General features: G+C 49.0%; 1 protein-coding gene across 1 annotated transcript in view; it reads right to left on the reverse strand.

The window, feature by feature from the left end:
* The window catches only part of pcdh7b (protocadherin 7b), a 72,836-nt gene that overhangs the window by 53,446 nt on the left and 11,824 nt on the right, over positions 1-7,566 (reverse strand). The window lies entirely within an intron of this gene.

Raw genomic sequence — 7,566 nt, forward strand, 5'->3', positions numbered from 1 at the left:
ACGGCCGGGGGTCACTATTAAAGGGACTTTTTTATTGTTAGACGTCGAAGAGGGAGTTGGGTCCTCTTGGGTTTCAGAAAGGGGGAATCGGGTCAGGGTGGTAGAAAAAAAAAGGGGGGGGGGGGTTAGGGTGAAGAGGCGCAGAAGTGTGCTCGCTAGACTCTACTCGCCAACACTACCATTAGAGAACCCTTCAATCTACCAGCTGGCTGCGATGTCCCTCTCCTGATCCAAATAAACAACACACAACTCCACCACAACACAAACCTTTCATCATCACTCGTTTGTTTGACCACTAAAAGGAAGACGAGTTCTGCAGAGCACAAGCGCAAAGACAAATATATGTGTGAACACAGGCACTAACCCTGCCTGTGAGCACACACACACACACACAGACACACACCAAAGGTTTTTTCTACACGAGCGCTGGGTTCACACTGTCAATATGTGTAGCCCCACACATTATCGAACAGCGTCTTGCGTTAAGCAGCAGCAGAGCATGTGATTAAAGCCGAGGCCTCTTTCTCACCGTCTCAGTACGGCTCCTCTCCTCTCTCTCTACAATCTCTCCATCCCTGTCTGTGCCCCGTTAAAAGGTAAAGGGGGGATGAAAGAGGGAGAATGAGCATGAGACGCGCATTGAAAGACCTGACTTGCTCATTACCGGAATAAATGGCATAACAAATGGCTAATGCCGCTCATTAATTAGACACAAACACAGTGAGAGCTCGCCTGTGTCGCTGCTGCATCCTCGCTTCCTGCCCCCTCCCTGGACCTCATCCCTTCCTCACAGTCGCCTTCCCTCCCTCTGCCCTTGTTTCGCTCTATCCATCACCAGAATATTAAACAGGGTAGACGGCCATTACTCAAAATGTTTTCTTTCTATCTCCAAATCTTTCCATTTCCTCCCCCCCCCCCAGTTGTCTCACCTGATGAAGAAAGAATCACTTATCAGCGTCTTGGACTAGTAACTGCATCAGCACGTCAAGCTCCTGTCATTTCCTCAGGTATTTGGTTGTGTGAGAGTACATCTTTACCAAAAGAGTGACAAATGAAGTGGAAACACACACCTACACACAACTACAGTACGTTACACACGGGCATATCTGAGCGTTGAGAGGTGAGGCTCTTATTTCACCGTCCCATGACCCAACTCTGCGTCTCTGCCAGGAGCTCACTGTGGAAAATTGTTTTTCTGATAATGAAATTTCCCACAAGCCATTGGGAAAGTGGGCTTCCTTTCCCTGTGTGTGTGTGCAAATTTGCATTTATTTAAATATTTCCTTCGAGGTTCTCTCTCTCTCTCTCTCTCTCTCTCTCTCTCTCTCTCTCTCTCTCTCTCTCGCTCTCTTGCTCTCGCTCTCTGGCTGGCTGGCGAACGCAGCAATCTTGGCAATAAATCATGTTTCCATGTAATTACAGTCAACACTCAACAAATGAATTGTTATAAATATTCATGCAAATTTCACTTGGATAGTCAAACATTTGTTGCATAATTAAAATCAGGACCCAGAAGGAGAACGGCTCGCTATAAGTGTAATAACACTTGAAGAGATGTTACGATATTAAACAGTGTTTTTTTTTCTTCTTCTTGTTTTGTTTGTTTGTTTTTGTTCGCCTGTTGGGTTGTGAGATGTTCCACGGTTTGTGTGTGTGTGTGTGTCTGTGTGTGGGTAAAAAATAAGTACTCTGTCTGGATCAGATTTAGTCGAGCTCCATGCTCCTTGGGACACATGGTGTTGTAATGATACAGATTAAACAACTGTTGCCTAATGAATTGCCGGTGAGGCCGCTGCAAAGAACAGAAACGCCCGAGCAAGGGCGCTCACGGAGGGAGAATTGAGCTCGGGAGAGAGAGAAAAAGAAGCTGACGGGGAAAAGTTAAATGAACAAATAGATTTTATTCACCTGAATTTCCCCTCAGTGTCACTGGAGGGAGAGCGAGATAGAAAAGAGGAGAGGAGGGAGGGAGGAGGGAGAAAAAAAGAGAAAGCTAATTTGTTTGCAGACCAGAAATGGAGTTCATGCCGAGATCGCCAGAGGCTCTGGATTAGAATCTGCAGCAGCCGCCGCCTGCACAGCGACCTCCGCTCCCTTCATTCTGTGTCTTTAAATAAATGAATAAAATAAAAAAGCTATTCTTTTTTTTGTTATGTGTGTGTGTGTGCGCGTCCAGGTGTGTGGTAGCGAGGGGACAAGGCAACACGTACAAATACATGTGGCTTTCTTTTGGTATCACTCTTAAGTATTTCATAGGGGAAGCAATTTGGAAAAATTGTCATGTGGTCAAACCACAGGGGGAAATTAACAAAACGATCACACACACACACACACACACACACACACACGCACACACAAGCACACAAGCAGGGCTGCACCAAATATATTTTGAAGCACGAGCGATGGAGCTTTTGCACCTTGAGAAATAAAAGCCCCCATCTTCGGCACAGAACTGCTCCCCCCCTCACCAGATCCCGGTCATTTCCAGGCCCGAGGAGTTTGTCGAGCCTGACTGGGTACATGCCCTTTGATTGCGGCCTCTCTGCCTCCCAACCACGACCTCCCGACCTCACGGCTCGCGCAGCTGCCAATCACCTCGGCGGTGACCAGGTCAGAAACACTGGTGCACACATACCCAAAAGCAAAGAGATGTCGTGACCCCAGTTCCATTAACTTTTTTTCAGAGAGGAGAGACACATGATGGCGGTAAAATGACTTTCAGTTCAGCTAAGTGACCGGCTGGGACGTGGTGGGTCGTTTTTTATAGCCTTGGCTTTAGAAATAAAAAAAATCTGAACAAGAGTGTCCCACTGAAACATACTAGTAATTCTTGAGCTATGTGTTTTTGTTTGCATTTGTTTTTTTGTTGGCAGGATTAGCATGAAAGTTGAGGGGGGAATTTTCGATGGGTTAGAGATGAAATCGTAAAATGTTGGTGCAGATCCAAGAGTTTTCTTTCATTTTGACATTTTAACCAATTCAATGGTTTATACAAATTCTATAAGGACCTTTTATCTGTGAGTGGTGGTAACATAGTGCAGCCTGAATGAATTTAAAGAGGCTGTTGGGTCCAGGTATGCACTCTGCAGACTTCTAGCTTTAATGTGTGTATTTCATTACAGGTTAGCACTAGTTTGCTTTATATCCACCAGATGCTGGGACTCCTCCTGGGGTCCCGACAGCAGAAAGCGGGGCCTCTTCGGGGCGTGCCTGTGATTCGAAGCCAGCTGGTGACAGCCACGGGTGACTGAGCGAGTCCGTCACCCCAAAAAATGAACAGCGCAAACAAGCCACAGGTTTACTGGGAGCACTGGGCAGATCTTTCCCCTGATGCTAAAGGGAAAACATATGGGCCGCCTGACTCTGGTGGAGCTGGAGCCAATGAAAACAGGACGGTGCCACTCATGTCAATAATGTGTGACCCCTTGCATTTGATTTTCATTTCCTCCTCCCTTCAAGTTAACGCGGAGCTGCTGTCAGTCGCACTCTGTGTCAACCTTCTTTATTTGGTTTCCCCCTCCGGTAAATCTTGAACTGTAACACATTGTTTAGTGGGGCGCTCTGCTTGTGCACGGACCCTCGGAGTCAGGACGCATTACCTAAGGCTATGCGGTAATTTCAGTGTCACTCATGAATGCTTGCATGTAGCCGTACATACACAGTGGCGATTGTGTTAAGGCTCCTCACCCTTTTAAACCAGTGCTTCTCGTCTGGATTTGTAATTAAGCCCACCTTCCCCGATGCCTCAAGGAAAGAAAAGAAATGCAGGATATTGGGCGGGTGGAGGTGAGTCTGGAAAAGTCGGTGTGTGTAATTTCAGCGGTAAGTACCTTTGGCGGGTGGCAGTGACCCACCGCCGCGAACCACAGGAAGTGATTGTGGCTGGGCCGGACTCGGGGAAAGGGGGCCTAACATGAACTGCAGGGCCCAGTGTCTTATTGCAGTCAACCGAGAAAGATGGAGGGAGCCAGAGCAGCCGGTATGAGATGCAAAAGGAAGTTAAGAAGGGCAGTTGAACGAGGAGGAAGGGGGGGGGGGGGCAGAGAGCCTCTGAGAGGTTAAGAGGAGGAGGTCAAACACAAGAGTACGGCCTTGATTGCCAAAAGTGCCGGTCAGTAATTAAGAAGGCATGTTTCATTTTTAATGGGCAACCCGACAGGGACCTGTGATACGCCATCCGAGACAAGCGGAAAGTGCCAAGTGGCCACGGTACACCAAACAACATCCGCAGCCGGGGATCGAACCGGGGGCTACTTGCGTTCGCAGAGGGGGGCGAAGCTCGCTGTTACTCCAGTCCCCGCGAATTAAAGAGATCACGAGATACGCTGATGTTGAAGCGATAAATGAGACAAATGCCCTCAAGGCGAATGTCTGTCTGGAAATCAATTGGAAACCGATCCGGGTGGATTCAGGTTTTATTTGGGTGCTGCTCAGTTGCACTTAATTGCGAGGTTGGGAGGGGGGGGGGTCACCTAGGAGCAGGATCCTGATACCGTCTGGTCTCAGTCGTGACAAACAAGGGGGCCTCTCAGGTGTATCCCCCCCCCCTCCCTCCCTCTTGAGTGACCAGGGGGAATGTCAAATAAGGGGGTTTCTGGATAGGGCCGAGTGAGTTGTGCAAATGCTGGCTGCAGCTTTGTGAGTGCGACCGCCTTCACAGGCTCAGGTATCATGTTCTGGCCGGGATGATAGGTTTGGCCCTGTCAAGCTCCGGTGCTCCTCTTCGCTTCTTCAAACTTCACTCCTCCGCGCACATTCCTCCCAGGTCACCCTCTCCCCGAGAACAAAAAGACAGGATGAGGAGGAGGAAAGTGGGGTAACGGATCCAGAAGAACACCCAAGTCTCAGAGAGAAAAGAAAGACAAACAAAACTGATATATAATAGCGGCTCTTGCGGGTACATTCTCTGACTTTTCTTATTTTTCAACGGTAACTTCAGAGGCAACAAAGATGCAGAGCGTGAGGTTTTCTGTTCTTTCTCTCTCCTCCCTTCATGTTCTCGTCTGCTGAGTTTGAAAGAAAAGTAGTTTTTTCACATCCTTGTAGACAGCCGGGGCGTACAAGCCTATTCAGCTGCCAGCTCCTCACCTGAACTGTGCACGAAGGCAATTGATCTGAGAGTAAACAACAGACAGAGGTAGACTGATTCCATTGATGCCTTCTGAATGCCTCTCTCTCATTTGAAAATATGAGAGCTGCGAGGTCTTAGAAAATCCGCTGTGGGCACCAGGCTTGTTAATATCATTTTTTAAAAGCAGTTTTATTACCGGAGGTGCAGACATTTTGGGCAACACAGCCTCGTTAAGAGCCCATGATGGTTATTAGTGCTCTTTTTTTGGAGATCTTTGAAATCGTGAGGGATTCTCAAACCATGTGGCCATTTTTACGATCTGACAGCGCACCAATCACTCGGATGTCCTCCGGCACTTGTCCACTGGCGCTCTCTCGAGTCGTTACTGACCCTTTATTGCGCCGTTTGGCAGAAGAAAGAAGCGAGTATAAATATATGTGCCCCAGAAAGACGGGACCGTTTAAGACATCCAAGAAAAGACAGCAGGAAGCCCCGAAACACGAACTCCCCGATGCCGCCGGCGGTTCTACGGTTGAGGCTGCGCCATAAAAAGTTGTTTTTACGCGAGGGGTCCCGCCGAAGAAAAACTCTGTGGGGATAAGTTCTCAGCCTCGGCGCTCTGTGCCATGGGAACCACTTTGGAACGAGTAGAAAAGGGGAAGTGGGAATCGAAGAGGGAGAATAAAAGATGCAAAAAGTTGGAGAGAGCTTAAGGGAGCAGAGGGAAGGGAGGGAGGACAGAAATTAAAAGGCCGGGGGAAACGGATGATAAGGAAACCAAAGAGTGGGTGATCCTTCCATCCCTAGTTCCATTCTCTTCCTTCATCCCAACCCCCCCACCCCCTCTACAATCTTTTCCCAGTGTGTTTGGTAGAGTGCCACGCTTAGCACTTTCCTATTAGCATGCACCCCATGTGCGACAGAGACAGACATGCAAGAAGAAGAAGAAGAAGAAGAAGAAGAAGAAGATGAAAAACAGGGCGAGGAGAAAAAAAAGATCACACATGGTTACTTTCTTAAAGTCTGGGCTAAACTTTTAATTGCTCTTCAAGTGGCGGATTAGGCCACTGGTGAAACAGAGATACTATTCTTGGGGGATGCGTTTGAACATCTTCAGAAGCTTAGTCCAACCCCTGACCTGCTCTGAATAGCAAAGGAGAAGTGCCTTTTTTTGGGGGGGGGGGGGGTTGATGGGATGGAGGGGGCTGAGATGTTTCGGGGGAGGGGGGGGGGGGGTCATGTTGAGTGGCAGTGGATTAGCTTCGAGCCGACAAATAACAGCCTTTGTGCTTTTTCCTCGGGACTGCAGGAACGCCATCGTGCCGGGCGCCGAGGCTGAAGAGAACAAACGAAAGCGTCCTGATTCATAAAGCCAGCCTTGTCAATGTCTAACCAAATATCTGATGTCTTTTCTGATTATGCTGCGGTAAGAATTTATGCCGGATTTCCACGGCAGCGTTCCCGACGTTGAGAATCCTGTTACATCTTCTCATTATGAATAGATGGGCCTTCTCCTGTGTCGCCGTGTTAGAGCCGCTGCTGCTGACACCGGCGTTGGCAGACACCGCGGACGAGCGTCAACCAAAACCCAGACTCCGGTGTTCCTTACATAGAGTCTGCAAGGAAGAATCTTTAGATCACATTTCCTACTTCCATCTTTCCCCCCCCCCCCCCCCCCCCCCTTCAGCTTCAGCCCTCGTTAGCACACCGACAGCTGAACGGCGTAGCCTTCACCGGGCGTGTGCACGTGAGCACATGCACGGGCGAATTCGCTCCATGTGCGCTCAAGCATTCAAGTGCCTCTTGCCTGTCTGCGAGTGTGTGTGTTTGTGTGTGTGTGTGTGTGTGTTTGTGTGTCATCTCTTTGGCATTGTCATGTCATTTCACATGTCACAACGCTATCGGCTTCAGGTTCCCAGATCTGGCGTTGGGTGTGTGTGTGTGTGTGTGTGCTGTGGGGGGGTCTAGGTGTTGTGTTGTGTGTGTGTGTGTCGGGGGGGGGGGGGGGGATCCATCACAGCCCTGGCAGCACTGTGTCTGACCAACGACCTACTCCTGTCAGCTTGTGACGAGCCCGGGCTGGCACTGTAACGTTAGCTTGTTGTGACACGGGTCCGGGTGTCAGCAGAAAGCATGACATGGCATCAGCGACGCCCGGGAGTCGGCAAACCACAGCAGCCAAATGCTACCCCATTGTTTTTTTTTTTTGTCAGCTATACCTGTCCCACACAGAGGCACAGATTTCCTTCAAACGCTACAACTATGGAAAATGAATGTCACCACGGAGAGAGAGAGAGAGAAGGAAGGAACTGATCTACAGGGATAGACAGATGGAGGGGGAGAGGGATAAAGAAAGACAATGACAGAGATAAGGGAGGGGAGAGGGAGAGCGTGTGTACAGGCTTTAATAAGGCTGATAAATGATTCTGTGTTTACCATCCTGAGCCACTGATGACAGATAACTTGCATTTAGGGATCAGGGCCGCCATCCACAC

The sequence above is a fragment of the Platichthys flesus genome, chromosome 24, assembly GCF_949316205.1.
Source record: "Platichthys flesus chromosome 24, fPlaFle2.1, whole genome shotgun sequence".
Classification (NCBI taxonomy): domain Eukaryota; kingdom Metazoa; phylum Chordata; class Actinopteri; order Pleuronectiformes; family Pleuronectidae; genus Platichthys; species Platichthys flesus.